This window comes from Phyllobates terribilis, unplaced genomic scaffold, assembly GCF_046119375.1.
Source record: "Phyllobates terribilis strain yellow unplaced genomic scaffold, ASM4611937v1 Scaffold_572__1_contigs__length_1044912, whole genome shotgun sequence".
Classification (NCBI taxonomy): domain Eukaryota; kingdom Metazoa; phylum Chordata; class Amphibia; order Anura; family Dendrobatidae; genus Phyllobates; species Phyllobates terribilis.
In genome coordinates, this window is record NW_027363332.1 from 574702 (window position 1) to 599212 (window position 24511).

Consider the following 24511-nt stretch of genomic DNA (forward strand, 5'->3'; position numbering starts at 1 on the left):
TCCTTCTTGGTCAAATAGCCCTCACACAGCCTGGAGGTGTGTTTGAGGTCAATGTCCTGTTGAAAAAAAAAGATGGTCCCACTAAATGCAAACCGGATGGAATAGCATGCCGCTGCAAGTTGCTGTGGTAGCCATGCTGGTTCAGTATGCCTTCAGTTTTGAATAAATCACCAACAGTGTCACCAGCAAAGCACCCCCACACCATCACACCTCCTCCTCCTTGCTTCACGGTGGGAACCACGCATGTAGAGTCCATCTGTTCACCTTTTCTGCGTCGCACAAAGACACGGTGGTTGGAACCAAAGATCTCAAATATGGACTCACCAGACCAAAGCACAGATTTCCACTGGTGTAATGTCCATTCCTTGTGTTCTTTAGCCCAAACAAGTCTCTTCTGCTTGTTGCCTGTCCATAGCAGTTGTTTCCTAGAAGCTATTTTACCATGAAGGCCTGCTGCACAAAGTCTCCTCTTAACAGTTGTTTAAAAGATGTGTCTGCTGCTAGAACTCTGTGTGGTATTGACCTGATCTCTAATCTGAGCTGCTGTTAACCAGTGATTTCTGATGCTGGTGACTCAGATAAACTTATCCTCAGAAGCAGAGGTGACTCTTGGTCTTCCTTTCCTGGGGCGGTCCTCATGGGAGCCAGTTTCTTTGTAGCGCTTGATGGTTTTTGCCACTGCACTTGGGGACACTTTCAAAGTTTTCCTAATTTTTCGGACTGACTGACCTTCATTTCTTAAATTAATGATGGCTACTTGTTTTTCTTTACTTAGCAGCTGTTTTCTTCCCATAATACAACTTCTAACAGTCTATTCAGTAGGACTATCAGCTGTGTATCCACCTGACTTCTGCACAACACAACAGATGGTCCCAACCCTATTTGTAAGGCAAGAAATCCCACTTATTAAACCTGACAGGGTACACCAGTGAAGTGAAAACCATTTCCGGTGACTACCTCTTGAAGCTCATCAAGAGAATGACAAGAGTGTTCCAAGCAGTAATCAAAGCAAAAGGTGGCTACTTTGAAGAACCTAGAATATAAGACATATTTTCAGTTGTTTCACACTTTTTTGTTAAGTATATAATTCCACATGGGTTAATTCATAGTTTTGATGCCTTCAGTGTGAATGTACAATTTTCATAGTCATGAAAATACAGAAAAATCTTTAAATGAGAAGGTGTGTCCAAACTTTTGGTCTGTACTGTATATAATATAGGGTACTTAGTAAACATGGTTTTTGATTTAAAAAAAGCCATCCCACCAGCACCAAGGTGTACCCAGTCAGTTATGTGAAGTATATAATAAAATACACTTTAGTACAATATTAGTATCTTGTCCCTTTAAATCTGCAGCTACTTCTGTCACCATGGTAACTGCATTCATACTCAGCCAATAGGATTGCTCGGTTTGAATTTGGAAAAAAAAAAAAAAGTTCTATATGGTCAGTTTGTTCCATCTCATCTGAGTGTGAAGACAGACACCTGCGATCAGCGAGAGATTATAGGTATAAGACGTGATATAATATAACGGACGGAGCCACATCCCATCACACGCACTCAGCGACCACAACTGACAGGAATCAGCACATTTACCAGACAATAAGTTATTATTCCCCAACACATGATACGCTGAGACACCAGTGGGGGGTGCCGCACTCGTTACATCTCCCATCTGGATGGATCCAGCGACGAGATCCTGATATTTATCCCCAGCTCCGCTCCTCCATAGGGAATGGTCCAGATGCACGCAGAACGGACCGAAGTGTAATACTGCTAGAACTCTGCATGATATCACATCCTCCATATATACCACATAATAAAGAGGTGCTCCCACTGGGAGAGGTCATCACCTATCCAGAGATCAGTGATAACTTGTTCCAACTAGACATCCCCTTTAATGGAAGAGATCACATCTCTAACAGTCAATACGCTATTCATTCCCAATCTTCCCTGTGCCCAGTAATGCCCCTGAGTATATCGCCAATATGAGCCAATCACCAAACCCTCTGCTGACTGTTCCCCATGTTTTATAGATTTTGGATCCGTTTCTACAAGAGAAGATATCAGCGGCCACCATGGGGATGGGTTACTCTGCCAGCGATGGAGCAGGTAGTATTCACCAGCCTGTGATATCTGACCTTCCTCCATATTCTGCTGTTACATGCGTTTCTTCAGCTTTACCCCTTCCCAACAGAACCAATTGATGTTTTTTTCTGTTTTTTCCTTCGCTTTTTCCAAGGGTTATAACTTTTTCATGTCTGTCCACATAGTGTGAGGTCTTGTTATTTTGTAGGATGAGCGGTACTTATAAATCACACCATTCATTTACCACATAGTACTAGAAAACGGGAAAAACATTCCAAGTGCAGTAAAAGTGCGAAAAAAAAAGCCTGACCCTGTTTTTCTGGGAAGGGTTTTAACGGCGTACATAGTGTGGTAAAAATGACCTGGTAATAGGATCCTACTCCTCAGTGTGATTACAGCAAGACCAAACTTCTCCAAGAGTTTTGGCAAAAGAAAAAACTTTTTTTTGATGGTGTCACCATTTTTTCTGAGACCCGTAACATTTTCGTTTTTCGGGTTGATGGAGCTGTGTGGGGGCTTATTTTTTGAAGGGCAAGAGGACTTTATTGATAATGTGGCACCCCAGGGGTCTGGTTTCCACAGTAACAGCAGTGTTATGTCTGAGAGCAGGTGGGAGATCTCTTGGTCAGGAATCCTATGCATGCCACACCTCCTGCCCAGTCCTGGGAGGGGAAGGACTTCCCCTATATAAACCTGGGGCTGAGGCAGGGTTAGAGAAGAAGAGTAGAGAGAAGAAGAGAAGCAGTGATAGGAAAGAAAGATCAGGAGCTCTGTGGGAGTCGTGCTAAGAGGAGATCAGGGCTGGAAGCTGTAGAGCTCGCCCTGATTGAAGATTTCTTACCGGACCCGGAGTCCGAGGCTGTGGGGACTAACTCCTACCCAGCAGCAGAAACCGACCGGCAGGGGATTTCAGGTCCTCTGGCCCAGAAACCCGAAGGCTCGGTCACACGTGTGGGACCAGCACCGCCGTCGTGTAGCGGAAGCTACTAGAAGGCCCCGAGTCACCGGCCATACGGGTGAGCACCACACGGTACACTCAGGGACGTGGGCTACCTTTACCCGCCTCTAGCAAGGTAGCCAGAAGAGTACAATTAGTTGGGGAGGCCTACAACTCCGCCTGGCCAAGGGGGATCCCATCTGCTCAAGGACTGACCAGGCCCCGACCGCTAGCCAGTACTCCGGGAGGGTCTATCTTTGTCACCAGTAAAGACCCTGAACTACACCGTATCGTCTCTGAGTGATTCCTGCTACCCCCATCATCCACGTCGGCTGCCCTGAGGCCATACCCCTCCCGTTGGGGGTTATACCATCCACGCTGCACCATCCTCCCACCGGCCTCAGCGGTTTGCCCTGCAGCGGCAGCTCCATAGCTGCATTCAACGGGTGGCGTAGTCGTTCTACATCTACTGCTAATATACCGCCACTTAGTCTGACTCCCTGGTCACGGACCGGGTCACCGCCACGAGACTACTACCCCTATCAGATCCGGCACCGGGTAGTCCCTGCGTGCGCAACGCTGCATCACATAGGCCCAGGGCGCGTCAATAACATTTTGGGACACATATGACATGGTCATCGCTTCTTACAGGATTTTCTGTAGTATTGTGGCGAACAAAAAAAATGCAATTTTGGCTTTTTGAATTTTTTTCTGTGTTCACTGATCGTTTGTTTTTTATATTTGGATTGATTGTATTTCTCTGAAAGAGACCATACCACAAAATGTGTATATTTTTATTATCTTTATTTTTAGTGGGAGGTGAGTTGAATGTGTGAATGTGTGGGGTTTTAATAAATACACATATATATATATATATATATATATATATATATATATATATTTTTCACTGTATTTGTATACATCATCTGATTGCTTGTGCTATATACAGCGATACCACAGTAATGCTCCATATAGCAAAATCACGGTCTTCTTTACAGCCCAAATGAAGCTTTATGATGACAGGCACGGAGGCTTCAGCAGACCCCCGGATGTCATAGCAGTCCATCTGCGCCCTGTGATCGCGTCACAGGAGCGCCGGTGGGCGCATGGAACGATGCGTCCCAATGCCGGCGCGCTGTTAATGCTGCTGTTAGAGATTGACAGCAGCACTGAACAGGTTAACAGTGGTGGGCAGATCTTCGCTCCACTCGCAGCTCTTAGAGGCAGGTCCTGGTTGTTTGTCACAGCCATTATCTGCCATGTACGGGGCGAGCTGACTCTGCTCCATACACCCGCTACTGACTTATACCAGACATGTACGGCAGATGTTGGTAAGGAGTTAAAGCGGTTGTCCTGCTTTACGGCCATTTTTTTTACTTTAATGCAAGTATTTGGGGCTAAAATTGATTTCTGTAATTTAGTTTCATTAAAAATGTTGCCTTCTGTAGCATCTGTGCTGCACTGTCTATTGCTGGCTGCAAAATTAGCTAACCGAGAATCTATCAGTGAGCTCCTTAGTCTTAAGGGAGAGTTTGTAGATCTTTCATCTGTTTTTTTTTTCCTGAGTGCCTTTTAGCTGATCTATGCCCAAAGAAAACACAAAACTTGAATGTGCAGGGAAACAATAAGTCTGTAATAGCCGGTGAAAAACACTTAATGAAACCTAAATGTAAAAAATTACTTTTAGTAGTAAATACATGGACATGAGAAAATACACACTGCTCAAAAAAATAAAGGGAACACTTAAACAACAGAATATAACTCCAAGTAAATCAAACTTCTGTGAAATCAAACTGTCCACTTAGGAAGCAACACTGATTGACAATCAATTTCACATGCTGTTGTGCAAATGGAAGACAATAGATGGAAATTATTGGCAATTATCAAGACACACTCAATAAAGGAGTGGTTCTGCAGGTGGGGACCACAGACCACATCTCAGTACCAATGCTTTCTGGCTGATGTTTTGGTCACTTTTGAATGTTGGTTGTGCTTTCACACTCGTGGTAGCATGAGACGGACTCTACAACCCACAGAAGTTGCTCAGGTAGTGCAGCTCATCCAGGATGGCACATCAATGCGAGCTGTGGCAAGAAGGTTTGCTGCATCTGTCAGCGTAGTGTCCAGAGGCTGGAGGCGCTACCAGGAGACATGCCAGTACACCAGGAGACGTGGAGGGGGGCATAGGAGGGCAACAACCCAGCAGCAGGACCCCTACCTCCGCCTTTGTGCAAGGAGGAACAGGAGGAGCACTTCCAGAGCCCTGCAAAATGACCTCCAGCAGGCCACAAATGTGCATGTGTCTGCACAAACGGTTAGAAACCGACTCCATGAGAGTGGGATGAGGGCCAGACGTCCACAGATGGGGGTTGTGCCAAATGCCAGACCTCATGTGGCTGGAGTGTGTCAGCAGTTCCTGCAAGATGAAGGCATTGAAGCTATGGACTGGCCCACCCGTTCCCCAGACCTGAATCCCATTGAGCACATCTGGGACGTCATGTCTCACTCCATCCACCAACGTCATGTTGCACCACAGACTGTCCAGGAGTTGGCGGATGCTTTAGTCCTGGTCTGGGAGGAGATCCCACAGGAGACCATCCGCAACCTCATCAGGAGCATGCCCAGGCGTTGTTGGGAGGTCATACAGGCACGTGGAGGCCACACACAATACTGAGCCTCATTTTGACTTGTTTTAAGGACATTACATCAAAGTTGGATCAGCCTGTAGTGTGTTTTTCCACTTTAATTTTGGTGGTGACTCCGAATCCAGGCCTCCATTGATTAATAAATTTGATTTCCATTGATGATTTTTGTGTGATTTTGTTGTCAACACATTCAACTTTGTACAGAACAAAGTATTCAATGAGAATATTTCATTCATTCAGATCTAGGATGTGTTATTTGAGTGTTCCCTTTATTTTTTTGAGCAGTGTATATATATATATATATATATATATATATATTATAAACAATTACTGCAGCTTTAATGCTATTTATTACGTCTCAGGAGGAGGACGGAAGAGGAAGAGGACGGAAGAGGCGGAGGACGGAAGAGACGGAGGACGGAAGAGGCGGAGGACGGAAGAGGAGGAGGACAGAAGAGGAGGAGGACGGAAAAGGAGGAGGACGGAAGAGGAGGAGGACGGAAGAGGAGGAGGATGGAAGAGGAGGAGGACGGAAGAGGCGGAGGACGGAAGAGGCGGAGGATGGAAGAGGCGGAGGACAGAAAAAGCGGAGGACGGAAGAGGCGGAGGACGGAAGAGAAGGAGGACGGAAGAGGAGGAGGATGGAAGATGAGGAGGACGGAAGAGGAGGAGGACGTAAGAGGAAGAGGACGGAAGAGGAGGAGGACGGAAGAGGCGGAGGACAGAAAAGGCGGAGGACGGAAGAGGCGGAGGACAGAAGAGGCGGAGGACGGAAGAGGCGGAGGACGGAAGAGGAGGAGGACGGAAGAGAAGGAGGACGGAAGAGGAGGAGGACGGAAGAGGAAGAGGACGGAAGAGGAGGAGGACGGAAGTGGAGGAGGATGGAAGAGGAGGAGGACAGAATAGGAAGAGGAGGACAGAACTGCACCTTAAGATCCCTAGGGGGAAAGGGATGGTAGTAATATAGTGGTAGTATATCCGTATTAGTGTAATATGAGTAATAATACTAGTGATAATAGTAAGAAAGTAATAAAATAACAGTAGTAATAGTAGTAGGTAGAATAGCAGTGTGATCCAGGGTCCTAGGACTGATCGCCTTTTCTCGGGGTCAAGAAGGAATTTTTCCCCTGTGACACAAATTGGCTGAAGGTGTCCTGGGGTTTTTGCCTTCTTCTGGATCAACACTGTAGGTATAGGGCAGTATTAGTAGTGATAGGAAAGAATAATAATACTGTAATAAGATAGCACAATGTAATAATAACCATATCAAATAGATTTATAAATACAAATTAAAATAACTCCAGTAGTACAATAATTAGTGTAATATTATATAACTTGTAACAACATTATTAGGTTTGATCCAGGGTCCTAGGACTGATCGCCTTTTCCCGGGGTCAAGAAGGAATTTTTCCCCTGTGACACAAATTGGCTGAAGGTGTCCTGGGGTTTTTGCCTTCTTCTGGATCAACAGCTTTAGGCATAGGGATTTTAGTAATACCATTATTAGAATCACAAGAATAATAAAAAAAAATTAGAATTACATTTTTTTAATTAGTTTTATAACAGTTACAATTAATTGCATTAATGCAATAATAATAAATAGTAAAAATGGTGGTAATAATAATAATACAAAAAACTAGTCCCAGTTAGTAAGTTAGTATAATGTTAGTGTAGGGACCCATCTGAAGAGGTCGCCTTGACGTTGGCAGATGGGCTCGCACAATTTGCTCAAAATGTGCGCTAAGAACCTCATATTTCTATGTACAGGAGATCTAGCAGTAATACCATTCAGGAGATAGATATCTGTGTACACACATTTTGTTATATACTTTTGTGCAGCACACAGGGCAGGTATACAGGTACAGGGCGAGAGTGTTACAGTGATATTATAACTCGGCCTTAAAGATAAAATGCTGATAACTACAGATCCTGGAAACACATCCGAAACTAGACCTTGTAAGTGTAGCATCGGCGTCTCTGCCCCTTGCTAGGCAGAGACGCCTTCCCTCTCACCTCCCCACTCCTGGCGCGGCATCCTCCAGCGCTTCTCTCCCCACTGCTGCTGGCGTGCGCTCTTTCCCTGGCAGTGTGCTTAGGGCGCGCGCGCGTGCTCCCCCTCTCTTAAAGGGACCGCGCGCGCCGTCCTAAGGAGTCCCCGGCCAATTTGCGGAGGACCTCCCATATATAAGGCACCTTCTCCAAAATGGAGGTGCCCGAGCAAAGTTTTTGCAAAGCATACTCACCTCTGCTTCAGCCCTAAGGTCCCGTTTCCAGCCTGACTACCAGTCCTGTCTGCCTGCGTGTCTTCCCTTCAGCCCGACAGTCTGTCTCCTGCATCTGCCAGTCTGTCTATGGGCAAGTCCACCTGCGGACCAGGAAGCACCTGCCAGTTACCTGCCTGCTACCTGCCGTACTTGCTAGCCCGCTCACCTGGGAGCGCTCACCTGCTACCCGCCTGCTAGCCTACCTGGAGGCTCCGCCGTCACTTGCCGTGACCACCTGCCTGTCAGCCAAGAGACTCTTACCTGCTCTGCCATCACTTGCCGTGACCACCTGCCTGCCAGCCAAGAGACTCTTACCCGCTCAGCCGTCACTTGCCGTGACCACCTGCCTGCCAGCCAAGAGACTCTTACCCGCTCAGCCGTCACTTGCCGTGGCCACCTGTTACCTGCCAGCTACCTGCCTCGTCTGTCTGCCGGCTCACCTAGGAGCGCCCACCAGTTACCCGCCAGGTACCCGCCTCGTCTGTCTGCCCGCTCACCTGGGAGCACCTGCCTGTTTCCTGCCAACCTGCCTGGAGACCCGGCCGTCACTTGCTGTGACCACCTTCCTGGTAAACCTAAAGACTGCTACTTGCCCTGCTTCCTCGAACTGTGACCACCTGTCTGCTACCAGAGACTTCCGCCTGCTTGCCGTGTCCATCCGCCATACCGGTCAGTCCCAGCCATCTGACCCGTGGGAGCCACCTGCTCTCTTACAAGGTCGTCCCCAGAGTAGCACCTGGTCCCTCAGCCCGGATCCTTCCTGGTCACGGTGTCGTTTGCTGCCGTGCGACCAGGGTCGGTTTGGGTGGATACTTAGTCACGCCCCTCTGGGTCCCTCCTTGCACCTCGGCACAGAGGTTCCACCACCCAGACCCGTAACAGTAAGTAACTGGTTCCCAGCTAGTGGTAAATATGTACAGGGCAGTCCGGTACCAAGACCTGCTCTATAGGACACATTATCATCAGGCAGGTCCTGTCAGGGCTCTTACAAGATCTGCGGCAGAAGTGTGGCTGTATAACACAGTCCTGCTCCTGCCTCAGCTCCCCACAGTGGAGCCAACCTTGATCCTGGCAGCTTAAGGACTTGTGGAGGATGAAGATGAAGATGGCACACTTAAGGATGAGGAACTACCAGCAAGCAAAAAAGAAAAGAGCACCCAGAAACACCCAGAAGCGACAAGAAAAAGGACAGCCAAGAAGGGAAGAAGAGTGGTGGTGGTGGGAGACTCACTACTGAAAGGAACAGAAGCAGCTATCTGCAGACCGGACATAACCGCAAGAGAAGTATGCTGCCTCCCAGGGGCTAAGATCAAGGATGTTACCGATAGGATACCGAAGCTCATCAGTTCCAAGGATGTCCACCCATTTCTTCTGATACATGTTGGCACTAATGACACGGCAAAGAAGGACCTACCGACAATCTGCAAGGACTTTGAAGCATTGGGGAAGAAATTAAAAGAACTGGATGCGCAGGTAGTTTTTTCTTCTATCCTTCCAGTAGACGGGCATGGCGTCAGGAGATGGAACAGGATCCTGGATGTGAACAACTGGCTGAGACGATGGTGCAGACAACAAGGATTTGGATTCCTGGACCACGGTGTGAATTACCTCTATGATGGACTCCTTGCCAGAGACGGACTACACCTCAACAAACCCGGGAAACACACATTCGCCAGGAGACTCGCAACACTCATCAGGAGGGAGTTAAACTAGAAGAAGAGGGGATGGGAAGAAAAACGCCGGACACGAACATGAAGCCAGAGAACATACTAATGAAAGATATGAAGTGCGACAAAGAAGTTCCAAGACAAGATACTTGGAAGGGAGGTAAGAAAATTTCTAATACAATCCACAGGGAGAAGATTGGAACAAAACAAAATCGTGTCAACTGCGTGCTAGCAAATGCCAGAAGCCTGACAAACAAGATGGATGAACTGTAAGCAGAAATATCTACAGGTAACTATGACATAGTGGGAATAACCGAGACATGGTTAGATGAAAGCTATGACTGGGCAGTTAACTTACAGGGTTGCAGTCTGTTTAGAAGGGATCGAATAAGTCAGAAAGGGGGTGGAGTCTGTCTATATGTAAAGACGTGTCTAAAGCCTACAATACGGGAGGATGTATGGGAGGGACATGAGGAGGTCGAGTCCTTATGGGTGGAGATACATGGGGCAAAAAACAATAATAAAATTATCATAGGAGTCTGTTATAAACCACCAAATATAGCAGAAGCCACGGAAAGTCTATTAATGAGACAAATAGACGAAGTAGCAAAAAATAACGAGGTGATTATTATGGGGGACTTCAACTACCCCGATATAGACTGGGAAACCGAAAGCTGTAGATCTCAGAAAGGAAACAGGTTTCTGTCAATTATCAAAGACAATTATTTGTCACAACTTGTGCAGGAACCAACTAGAGGGACGGCCCTTTTAGACTTAATATTAACTAACAGGCCAGACAGAATAACTGAGGTGCCGGTCGGGGGGCACCTGGGAAATAGTGACCACAACATTATACAATTCCACATGTGCTTCAGTAGGGTGCCCAGCAACGGAGTCACAAAAACACTGAACTTCAGGAGGGCAAAGTTTGATCAGCTAAGAGATGCCCTTCACCTTATAGACTGGGATAGTATCTTTAGTAATAGGAGCACGGATAGAAAATGGGATATTTTCAAAACAGTCCTACATAGTCACTGTAGAAGGTACATACCTTATGGGAATAAAAGGGCTAGGAATAGGAGGAAGCCAATGTGGCTAAATAAGGAAGTCAAAAGGGCAATGAAAAACAAAAAAAGGGCTTTCGGTAAACTTAAACAAGAAGGCAGCGAGGAAGCGCTAATATCTTATAGGGAAAAAAACAAAATCTGTAAGAAACAAATAAGAATAGCAAAAGAGGAGACAGAGAGACTAATTGCCAAGGAAAGTAAAACGAATCCCAAACTGTTCTTTAACTACATAAACAGTAAAAGGATTAAAACTGATGGAGTTGGCCCATTGAAAAATAACCTGGGTAAAATCCTAGAGGGCGATGAGGGTAAAGCGAACCTACTCAATAGCTTCTGTTCCACTGTTTTCACAAAAGAAAACAATTTATCGGAGGAAATGCAGAGTGATAAAGTAAACCCTCCGCTAAATATCACCCACCTAACCCAGGAGGAAGTTCAGAAACGCCTAAATAATATCAAAATAGACAAGTCACCAGGCCCAGATGGCATACACCCCCGGGTACTAAAAGAATTAAGTAATGTGATAGACAGACCGCTGTATGTTATATTCAAGCACTCTTTATGGACAGGGAATGTCCCACTAGACTGGCGCCAAGCAAATGTGGCACCAATATTCAAAAAGGGGTCTAAAAGTGACCCTGGGAACTATAGACCTGTAAGCTTAACGTCTGTTGTGGGTAAATTGTTTGAAGGATTTCTTAGAGATGCTATTGTAGAATATCTTAATGATAATAACTGTCTAACTCCATATCAACATGGATTCATGAGGGATCGCTCCTGCCAAACAAACCTGATTGCCTTCTACGAGGAGGTGAGCTCACAGCTGGACCGGGGAGAGTCAGTGGATGTTGTATACCTTGACTTCTCCAAAGCGTTTGATACCGTGCCACACAAAAGGTTGGTATATAAAATGAGAATGCTTGGTCTGGGGGATAATGTGTGCAAGTGGGTAAATAGCTGGCTGAGTGATAGAAAGCAGAGGGTGGTTATCAATGGAGTAAGCTCAGGGTGTGTCAGGGATACTAGCGGGGTGCCTCAAGGGTCTGTCTTGGGCCCTATATTATTTAATATATTTATTAATGATCTAGTGGAAGGGTTGCATAGTAAAATAGCAATATTTGCAGATGATACTAAACTTTGTAAAGTAGTTAATACAGATGAGGATAGGGCACAGCTACAGGAGGATTTAGATAAATTGGGGAGTTGGGCCAAAAAATGGCATATGGGGTTCAATGCTGATAAATGTAAGGTCATGCACATGGGAAAGAAAAACAGCAGTCACCCATACATATTTAATGGGAAACCGTTGGGGAAATCTGACATGGAGAAGGACCTGGGCGTCTTGGTTAACAGCAAATTAAATTGGAGTGCCCAGTGTCAGGCAGCAGCTGCGAAGGCAAATAGAGTCATGGCATGCATCAGAAGAGGAATAGGGGCATATGATGAGAACATTGTTCTTCCTCTGTATAAAGCGCTGGTAAGGCCGCACTTAGAATATTGTGCACAGTTCTGGGCTCCGGTGCTCAGGAAAGACATATTGGAGCTAGAGAGGGTACAAAGGAGGGCGACTAAGGTAATAAAGGGAATGGAGGGACTAGAATACCCAGAGAGGTTGTCAAAATTAGGCCTATTTACATTGGAAAAGAGAAGGCTTAGGGGAGACCTCATAAACATGTATAAATACATCAGGGGGCAGTACAGAGATCTCTCCCATGACCTGTTTATACCAAGGATGGTGACAAAGACGAGGGGGCACACTATGCGTCTGGAGGAAAGGAGGTTCCTGCACCAGCATAGAAGGGGATTCTTTACGGTCAGAGCCGTGAGACTCTGGAACTCTCTGGGAGAGGAAGTGGTGATGTCCAACTCACTTAATGAGTTCAAGAGAGGCCTGGACGCCTTTCTTGAGAACAATAAAATTACATCTTATGCTTAGTGATAGTTAATTAATCCAGGGATTTAATCTAACTGCCAGATTGGAGTCGGGAAGTGAATTTTTCCTCAATGATGTAAATTGGTCTATACCGCATGGTTTTTTTTTTTTTTTTTTTGCCTTCCCCTGGATAAACGCTGCGGAATAGCTGCAGTGCACAAGAAATAGGCTGAACTGGATGGACGCTTGTCTTTTTTCGGCCTTATAAACTATGTAGCTATGTAGGATGGATTAAATGCCTGCAAAATCTTCATAGAAAATACAGGAATTGTTGCTGATTCTGTGGTCAAACTTACAGAATTCATCCTCACCCACAATTACTTTGAATTTGATACCAACATATAACTACAGGAAACTGGTACAGCGATGGGATGTAAAATGGCTCCACAGTACGCAAATCTTTTCATGGCCAAGCTTGAAAGTGACTTTTTGTCCTCATGCCCCATCAGGCCTCTGGCCTACTATCGTTTCATTGCCAATATTTTAATCATCTGGACGGGGTCTGAGCAACAGCTGAAGACGTTCCATGAATACTTTAATCGATTTCATCCCACCATCAACCTAACACTCAACTACTCCTGTACTGAAATTAACTTTTTGGAGACCATCATCAAGCTACAGAACAATGAAATAGAGACATTCTTGTACAGGAAACCAATCGACCGTCCTACATACCTTAAATTATTTACAGACAAGCCGTCAGATACAATCGGATATGTTCCAACCCTATGGATAAAGACAAACACCTTCTTTGTCTCAGACCTTTTTGAATCAGGGCCACCATCCAAGAACAATTGAGAACCAGATTACAAGAGCCACCAGAATACCAAGGAATCACCTCCTACATTACAAAACCAAACAAGAAAGCAACCGGGTGCCTCTAGTAGTCATCTACAATTCAAATCTGGAGGCGCTAAGGAGAGCTACACGGAAACTACAACCCTTACTACAAAAAGATGCCCGATTACAATCCATATTTCCAGACCCCCCACTTCTGTGTTTCAGACAGCCCCCAAATCTAAGAAGCATCATTGTCAGAAGCTTTCTGTCATCTCCTCCAGCTACAGGTACCTTTCCTTGCAACCAGAAAAAATGTAAAACCTGTCCGTTTATAATGACCACAGACAAGATGATAATACCCAACTCACATCAGGACTATAAGATCCCAGGTACGTTCAAGCTGTATCACATCTAACGTAGTGTACTTAATTATATGTACCAAATGTCCAGCTGGGGGTCTTTATGTAGGGGAGACAGGGCAAAAGCTTAGGACAAGAATGAATCATCATCGCCACACAATAAAAGAAAAAAGAATAGATCTACCTGCAGCCAAGCATTTTTGTTCCCCTTATCATAGCATAAAAGACATGAAATTACTGGTATTAAAAGGTCATTTCAAATCTCAAAGAGAAAGAAGAATCTCAGAATATAAACTAATGGTGACCTTTAACACTTTCAGAGCAGGAATGAATGTGTCGCATGGATTTATGTCATTCTACATCAACTAAGGAATGTGCCCCTCAGACTTGTGAGGCCATCATAACACTGGACCTAGTCACAGGACAATAAAACCTTCACACTCCTTATCTATTAACTGCTAAAATATTTGTAGCCAGAACTGTTTATCTCTCCCATAATAACTCTGCTTTCCGTCACCTGTTGCATCTATTGCATTATTTCTGTGTCTTATTGTGAATAAATATGTGACTCTTCAGATTTTGTGGTATACTAGCCTGATGAAGAGACCTGAGTAGTCTCGAAAGCTTGCAGTTTGTTACTATCTTTTCAGTTAGCCATTAAAAGGAATCAACCACTGAGGACTCTCAAATCAAAGCATTATCAAATAAATTTCTGATGTTTTATTTCTGCGCATATTTCTATTCTGTGTCTATAATTTGATTTTAATATTGCAGTTGTGGGATTATATTTATTGTTGAAGTGGTATGCAGTGACTTACCTGGGACACTTGTGTTAATTGCTATATTCTAACTGAGACAAAACCGTGTATGAATAAAGGATATTTATTACACACAAGTCTACAGTTCATATACTACTAATCACCACACTAACACAGTGCACACTAATAACAATAGCAGACAGTACTAATATACGATTAATTCCCAATTACCTAATTATACTTCCCACCCACTTGAGCTAAAAACATACATAGATTAATACTTATATCCCACCCGTCTATCACTACACTATCCCTATGGAGAAAAAGGGGTTACAAGCAGTGATCAGTAGACACTCAGCCAGATATCCTCATCATGGTGTCCATCGAGTTTTACCTGAAGTGACTTTTGTGATGTCTTTGTGTTCATTTTTTTTGCGGCAGTTTCACTGCGAAATCAGTTTATATATAAAATAGTGGCGACTTCCAAGCAGAAGCTTCTAGAAGAAAAGACCAATCGCTTCATTTAGCCTCTTCACAGCTTTTGAAGCCTGAAGAAGTTAAAAGAAGTGACAACAGACGGATCATATGCACAGCAAGTCCCTTTGACATTTCAGTACATATGTTCATTCTTTTTGACGTTTGCACAGCTTTTTTTTTTTAGAATAGACATTTATCATCAATCCACCTGCTCTGAGCACAATGTTATGGAGTTCCCAGTATGCATACCATGCAAATAAGGCGAAAGACACAGAATCAATATAATTGGTATAACATTTTTTAATGTATATACATATATATATTATGAACAAGGTCATGTGACCTAAACGTTGGCCCATTGCACACAGACGTTTGCTGATGATTGTTGTAATAAACTTCTAACTTTCGGCTTATATTGGAGAGCCTGGTTTCCTCTCTATCTACTTTCCAGAGCATCTTCAAAATCCCCTCACAGAAAAGAGAGAAGGGGGTTCATCCGAAAATCATCATGTGCAGGAGCAGGTTTCTTCTTCAGCGTCTCAATAATATCACAGAAAGAAGACCGCTATTTCATTGATCCTCATCTGAGAACTCAGTACTGGTCCGATGTTTCCCAAAGCTGATGGTAAACTAAAGAAAAGACAGAACAGAAGCAAAGGTGAATTATTTTTTTTAGCATTTGAAATGAATGCAGATGTAATCTATATGTTCTCTCTTACCTGGGCTGACGTACAAGATGGACTCTTCTAGTGTCACTGCCAAACTCTTAACTTCTTCCATGAACATTTAAGATGTTCCACTGAATTTTAGAAGGAAGCAGTGTTTGCGACACAGGGGGCACCGAAGGTTGGAGTTGAGCCAGGTAGAGATGCAACCCTGATGGAAACAATGATTGCATGGTAGCACTGTGAATTCCTCTCCGGTCTCATAATCCGTCATGCAGATGACACACGACTCCTCCTGAGATGTTACAGCTCTTGTTGGGAGGTTCCTAATTTGCTGAGCTCGCCAAGTCTGCTGCCTTTCCTGCAGATTATATTGTGCAGGTGGTGATGGTGGCCGCATCTGTGGCGGAGGCGTCATCACTCCCATTCCCTGCTGCTGAAAGATGATGTTGAACAGACGGTTTGCCTGCAGTAATTGTACAGGAGATCCACTTGCAGCTGGAGACTCCCTGAGTCTGCGGCTGGGCAGAACGGGAAATGGCCGTCTGAATTCAAACTCAGTGACGGTGTCTGAGGATCCACTGTCATCCCTTCTGCTCTCTGATGTTTCTCTGGAGGGCTCTGCAGGGACTGGTCTAAGTGGAGAGCGGCTTCTTTCCCTGCTCTCTTGTCCTCTTTGCCGGAGAGGAGTTCTGGCTTCTCTGCCTCTCGCAGTGACAGCAGTGGCGTCTGTTCTGTGTCCACCAGTAGTAATTAGTCTTCTCTGATCCCTTTGAGAAGATCTCAATTGATGGACAATCATAGCCTGACCTATAAAGAAATAAAATGTACTATAAATATGCAAAAGTTTATAAAAAACACTTTTGAACCAAAGAGAAATAACCTGCTGTTGCTTTGGGGTTTAGGGAGAGGAGCAAAAATTGATTAATGTTTTGGCTAAATAAACCTGCTCAGTGGATCCCCTCTCTACAGACATCACAGAGCAGGGGTGGAACCAGACTGCGACTAACACAGCCCCCAAGGACTATGAATGGGAAGGTGGAGGATGCACTGAGTGCACTGAAACCGCTTACCCCAGGGAAATCTCCTCCCAGAAAAGATCCTATAAGGTGGGAAAATTCTCTCACTTACCCTGATTTTCTGGTCGGCTCATCCAAGTCTCGTTGTCAGCAATAAGCTGATGCAGCTCCCTGGAAGTCATGGTTCAGTTTCCCGGGGCTGAGATGGTAGAGTGATAGAAAATGAGAACTAAGTTCTCTGCTGGCACGGATGTTATGGTGCCAAAATATCAATAAGAAGCTGTAGAAGTAAAGCACTAGATGTATGAAACAAACTAGCTCGCACTTCCAAAACCACGGTAGAGTCTCAGCGAAAACTTCAACTCTGAAAATGGCGCTGATGTCACCGAGTGCATAGATTGTATAACCTCACAGCATTCTATGTCACTGTGACATCACATGTGAGACCAACAACGCGCTGTCATGACGGCCGACTGTCCAATCTGTTATATACATATTATAAAATGTTATATTATTATATATTATAATACACATTGTGAAAAAATATATATTATTACTAACCATCTAACACTCTTAAGGTGTGTATATGTGTCTAAAGCATAGGATATATATATATACATCTTATGAATATCAGATGCCTTGGAATAATAATCCTATACTCACCTTTCAGACCCCCAGTACTGCTGCTGTCAGTGTCCCCGCCGACCTCCGGGCTTCTCTTTCCCGCAGGGGCCATTGTGTGACCACTGCAGCTAATCAGTTAATACATATTTCCCATTCATATGTTTCATGTTGATGTAAATTAAACACTTTTAGAAAAGAAAACAGATAAATAAGATTTTCAGAATACGGCATGTACTAAGGTGGATACTCATGGTATGATATGCAGAGAGAGGAATACTGGGAGGACACTGAACATGTTAGTCCACCTGCTTAACCCTCAGGATAATTCTTATCAGGTCATAGAGGGGTGTACATAGAAATCCACAGACCCCATAGCAAAGATCTGAAATGGGACCTCTTATTGGCCCCTGGCTGCCATTAAGCAACCCAGTGATGGTCACAGAGACCCCCTGTCTAGCTGCTTAGATACCATAGTTGCTGGTCACTATGGAAGCTAAGGGGTTAAACTGATGTAATCAGAGCTAGCTTGAATTGCAGCAATTACGATTGGCTGTCTGCTGTGTAAAACAGCCGGCACCCACTGGATATGGAGTGGACTGAGCATGTGAGTTTGCCCCTTATAAACCATCATAACTTATGCTGTATATATACGATATATGCAGGGGATGGGGCTATTCGGCACTAGGCTCCTCCTGTTCATGGGCTCCATAGCGGTCATGTGGCCTGCCAAAATTGGGTGTATGCTACTGAGGTCATACATATAATATGGAAAAAAATATCATACAAGGTAAATAATTGAAATTCATATCAGAAATAGTCCAGTTCTTTAGTGCCCATTCACATTAAAGGAAAATCATCTGAATTGACTGAATTTTGTGGGACAGGCCCATTATCCTCCCATGGAAAGCACATGCATGCTCGACTGAATCAGGCATACATGAGTATAGGAGCAGAGAGGGAGAGAAGAGAGGAAGGGAGAAGACGGTGATTGGTGAGTATCTTAATCTGCCTACATCACATAGATATTTAGGATGGATTAGGGAAACGTTAGCTTGGAGCGCTTCTTTCTCCAATAAGTTTTATTGATTTTTATAAACAAAGAAAAATATACAAACAATGAACAGAGAACGCAAAAGCGTAGGCAAATTATAGATGAAAGTTACCATAACATTGAGTGATGAAAATATCCAGCATGTGAAAAAGTGGAAATAATAGGAGGGGTATAGATGCGGAGAAGGTTGGGACTGCTTGCCTCCCATGTAGACAGATTTTGATAAGGCATATGGGGCTCTATTACCCTAATCGAGATCTCAAGTAGGGGAATGACACCTTTGCTCTCACCCAGGTTCACCTGTCATGGCAGGTGTTGGTGTAACACAGAGGGAAAAGGGAAAGGGAGCCCAGACACTAGGGAAAGGGGGAAGTGGAGACCTCATAGTCTGGTCTAGCGTCACCCTGTCTCAACTACCGTCCCTATAATGCCTCTTCAGCAATCGCCGCACGCGTGCCTTGCCCTACTTTCCCTGGCGTATGGCTATGGCTAGGGATGGAAGGAGATGAGCATTAGTGAACCTCCAGTAAACACTATAGACAACAAGGGAAGACAAAACAGGGGGAAATTGCTTAGCTTTAGATGACTCCAAATATGCCCACGGCCTCAAACTCCAGAGAGGACAAAGAACTGCTCCTGCTAAGCCTCACAAGTAGAAATGAATATAGCCAGCGACTCCCTCTCAGACACACCAGGTATATATACACCCAGGCCAGAGAGATAATTAGCAAGAGAGAGGTAGCCGCTCAGTTGTAAAGACAGCCTCTTATTTAAGAAGCTGTCTGCAATGCCAAACGTAGAGATCTCCTGCAACCCACTGCAGGGCGACAGTCTGTCACCTCTGACACACTCGTGACATCACCAGAGGGAAACAGTTGATAACATAATTGGGAGAATAGGGGAACAGGAGGTAGGATTGATGTACTCAGACTGAAGAGTCCACCTGGCGAAACCAAATTTAGCAAAAACATTTTCAAACTGCATCCATCTGTGAGATTAATTTGATAAGTATTGGATTACTGCTATGCAAGAGCTAGGTGTGAGAACCTGTCTAGTTCAGATTTATGCAAAAAAACACTGCACAGCTGTTTAAAGTGGTGCACAGATTTATGTGAATGATAAAAATGGTAGAAATGTTTCTTAAAGGGAACTGTCACCCCCTGCGAGATTTCAGACCTCTAATATGGGCATACAATCTATTCATACCTGTATGGCCCATAGTAGAGTTCTGAATGCAGAGAAATGTAGTATTATAAAATTTGTTTTCACATGCTTGGCGTCCCCCGGAAGGGAAGAAATCCCTGCCTATATCTTTAGTTAGCCCAGAAATCCCCGCCTATCTGCTTATTTAGCATGTTCCCCCATCCCCTGCGCGTCACAGGGCCCTGTGACGTGCACTGGTGTAACTCATTTCCCGCGCATGCGCAATGCGACGCTCACATCAGGAGCATTTTGTTTCTCCCGGCCCCGTTTGTCTCTGCACTATTCCATAGTGTTCTAAATATGGACACACAGACCAAATACTGATGTCACACTGATCCAAAATGCTGATGACACTGGAACTATTATTGTCCACTTAAACGTTTAAACATGGACTTGTGAATGAAAAATATCAGATAATATAGCTGAGAGTTTCTCATTAATCATATACCAAGAGATCTGTCCTTTTCACTTCCTAGAAATCAGGTACTGGTTTTCTCCAGGCTAAGGCATCTGTGTTGGTTAGTGATGAGCGAGCATACTCGCAAGTACTCGGTACTCGCCTGAGCATCTCAGTACTCGAGATGCTCGAAGCTCGCCGAGTACTTCCGGGATGCTCGGGCGGATGCTGGGGTCTCCTCCCTGCATGTTTGGCGCTCTTTAGAGTGCCATTCAACATGCAGGAATTGTCTGTCACACACTGTAATGCTGCAGCCATGTTAGTTGTGGCATTACATTGATTGGCTGGCCGCACAGCATCATCAGGTCTATACCAGACCTAGCGCCGCCGTGCTCATCAGTCTACTCTGCAATCAGATAGTGTAGGGAGAGGTGCTGCTGAGCTAGGGAGAGATTTGGCTGTTTATTAGTTAGTGTAGGTATTCCACAAGATTCTCTACACATATTCATCTGAACTAACAGTCCTTCTGAGGACTAATCCAGCTGCAGAGATACCAGTGCTAGGCAGGCAGGCAGGGTATATAGCAGACTGCAGTCCATATAGCAAGAGGATCCATTTCAGTTCTGTCTGCTGGTGCTTTTACAGATATTATATTTGTAGAAATAGCCCCACGTATCAGGGGCCAGGAATATTTTCTTTTTATCTTTATCTGATTGTTTGCTTAAGGCTGTGTGCCCACGATGCGTTTATTAAGTGTTTCCGCAGGGCAAAAATGCTGCAGAAATGCTTAAAAAACGCATGGTAGAAGGCCTGCCATGTTGCCTAATGATAATTTGCATGTGCTTTGCACATGCTGCGGAAATTTCAGCTGCGGATTATCATTGCGGAAAAAAACGCAGCACTACCAATTATTTTGCGGAAGCTCTGCATTTTCGCTGCCATTGACTTGCATTGGAACACTTGGATTCCGCATCACTGGATCTGTACATGCGGAATCCAAGCGTTTCAATGTGCGGATGGTACCCGGGTCTGGATGAGAGGAGACTCTCCTCCGGACCCGGGTACCATACAAACTGTAAAAAAAAAGAATAAAATAAAAAATAAATATGATGCTTACCTTCTGATGGCCCCCGGTGTGCTTGTCTTCGCTTGCCGGCAGATAGCGGTGGACGGAAGGACCTGCGCTGACGTCATTTAGTCATGTGACGGCAGGTCCTTCAGTGTACCGCGAGCTGCCGACAAGCCAGGACGGAGCGAATAAAGACTGCGCGGGCCATCAGAAGGTAAGCATATATTTATTTTTTAATTTTTTACCATTCTTTAAGGTCACACTATATAAATCCATGACGTTTGCCTGGATTTATATAGTGTGACCAAGTTGTCAAGCACTTTCCAAGTGATGCTAAAATTGCTTGGAAAGCGCTTGTCTACCCGCATGCGGAAATGCATGTGAAGAACGCTTCACATCCGGTTGTCCCTGGCAGGAAAAACGCATGCACAATCCGCATGCTTTTTTTCTGCCAGGGAGATGCAGAAATGCTCAGGAAAAAATCCAGAGCATTTCTGTATCATGGGCACATAGCCTAAAAACCATGCCAGAGAACACAGTTTTTCTTCGCCATTTGCTTGTTGGAACTGCATAATACAGCCAGGTCCTTTCCATATTACAGCGCTAAAAATCCATCTATTGAAAACTGTGGTTTGCCCGTCACACGGATCACATATAATTGCCCTCAACAAAGCAGTTACTGGGAAAGTCCACCTAACCACGGACACGTGGACAAGTGCTTGTGGGCAGGGACGATACATCTCTCTGACGGCACACTGGGTTAACATAGTGGAAGTCGGGACCCAGTCGGACCTTGGGACGGAACACATCCTGCCGATTCTGAGGATTGCGGGCCCTAGGTCAATCGGGGTTGCCCCCACAGTCTACAGCTCCTGCACCTCATCTTCCTCAGCCTCCTCCTCCTCTTCAGCCTCCATCTCCGAAATGACCACATCAGTCACAAGCTGAAAGCACTGCAGCACTGCCTCAGCCAAGCGGCAACAGGCTGTGCTGAAGCTAATATGCTTAGGTGACAAACCGCACAATGCTGAAGAGTTGTGGACAGCTCTGAAAGAACAGGCAGATCTGTGGCTGACACCGCTGAACCTACAGCCAGGCATGGTCGTGTGTAACAATGGCAGGAACCTGGTGGCGGCTCTGAGGCGAGGCGAGCTCACACATATACCATGCCTCGCCCATGTGCTTAACCTCGTGGTTCAGCGGTTTCTCAAAACCTACCCGGAGTTGCCTCATCTGCTTGTCAAAGTACCCCGCCTGTGTGCCCATTTTAGAAAGTGAGCTACAGCTTCCGCCGCCCTAGCCGTGCTTCAGCATCATTTGCTGGTGTGTGATGTCCCCACGCATTGGAATTTTACACTGCAGATGTTGGGAAGGATTTGTGAGCAGAAGGGGGCAGTTGTTGACTACCACCATCAACAAGGCCATCGGTATTCAGTTCAGACTCCACACATAAGAAATCAGGAGTGGACATGGATGTCAGACATATGTACCATCCTCCAAAACTTTGAGGACACCTCCAAGATGGTGAGTGGTGATGATGCCATAATAAGCGTCACAATTCCGCTTCTCTGTCTTCTGAAACGCTCACTGCTAACAATCAAAGAGGATGCATTGCAGGAGGAGCTCGATGAGATGGAGCAAGAAACCATACAGAGTGATTCCTCACAGCCCAGCCTCATTTCATCCCAACGTGGATTCGGTGACAATGAGGAAGAGGAGGAGGAGGAGGAAGAACAGGAGCTAGTTTCATGCACTATAGACGGTACTACCTGCACAAATTTCATACCGTATGTTCATCATGGATGGCCTGAGAACAGGGAGGAGGAGGAGGAGAGAATGGTCAGTTGTCCTCTTGGTGAGGACACGGAAGTCTTGCCTGTTAGCAGCCTGGCACGCATGGCTGAGTTTATGTTACGCTGCCTTTCCCGTGACCCTTGCGTTCTCAAAATTTTGGGAGACAGTCATTACTGGTTGATGACACTTCTAGACCCACGCTACAAGGAGATCTTTCTATCTCTTATTCCTGAGGCGGACAGGTCTACAAAGATGGGGCAGTGCCAAAAAGCCCTTGTTACGGAACTATTAAAAAAATTCCCATCTGAAAACGCTGGTGGCAGAGGTCACAGTTCGTTGGACAACCAAGGAGTACAGGAAAGAGGGACACAAATCCAATCCAGCAGAGGCAGGGGAACACTGTCAAACTTCTGGGAGAGTTTTCTCAGCCCCTCCCATCGCACAGGCCCTGAGGCACGGGGTACTCTCACAAGGAGTGCAAAGTTTGGGAAGATGCTGAGGGAGTACCTTTCCGACCATACCAACATCCTCCGTGATTCCTCTGTGCCTTATAATTATTGGGTATCCAAGCTGGAGACGTGGAATGAACTGTCTCTCTACACCTTGGAGGTCCTGGCCTGCCCTGCCGCTAGCGTTTTGTCAGGGCTGGATTGGGCCAGACTTCTCAATACCACTGAATGATAGCAGTGTAACATAAACTCAAATCCAGTTTCTTTTTTGTGAAGTGTATTCCCATGCACCTTTTGACACCCAGACATGGGTATATGCTTCCTGATTTTGGCTATTTGCTCTTGTCCTCCTCCTTCTCCTCATCCTCATCCTCCACCACCATATCACCAGGGTGACATGGTCTGTGATGCAACACCCACATATTTTTTTTAAAGGGTGTTTATGATGCTAGTAAAAAAAATGTTTTATACAGTATGTTCATGTATACCCCCAGGGGTAAATGTTTGTCAGCCCATACACTTAGTGCATGGGCGTTACAAGTATAGGAGACCCGCTCCTTTCTAATGGTAAACATTTTTTTATGAGGTCCTCCTCCACGTCTTTTCCAAGGTGCATTGGAATGCCTCCCAATTTTTGGCAACACTATGGGAGACCCACTTCCCAATAATGGGAACATTTTTTCATGAGGTCCTCTACGTCTCTTCCAAGGGGCTTTGGAGTGCCTCCCAAATTTTGGCAGGCCTTGCATTCACTACATAGGCCAACTCTATGGGAGACCCACTTCCCAATAATGGGAACATTTTTTCATGAGGCCCTCTACGTCTTTTCCAAGGGGCATTGGAGTGCCTCCAAATTTTTGGCAGCCCTTGCATTCACTACATAGGCCAACACTATGGGAGTCCCACTTACTAATAATGGGAACATTGTTTTCAGTAAGCCCTCTGACCTCCACGTCTCTTCCAAGGGGCATTGGAGTGCCTCCAGATTTTTGGCATCCCTTGCATTCACTTCATAGGCAAACACAATGGGAGACCCACTTCCTAATAATGGGACCATTTTTTTTACGGAGGCCCTCCTCTACGTCTCTTCCAAGGGGCATTGGAGTAGGTCCAAATTTTTGGTAGCCCTTGCATTTACTGCATATGCAACAACAGTATAGGAGACCCACTCTTTAGTAATGGAAACAACAAAGCATAGCCAGCCGCTGGCTCTTTAAGAATAGTAAAGGCCGCCTGATGGCCCTATAAAAATAGGCTTTGAGACTT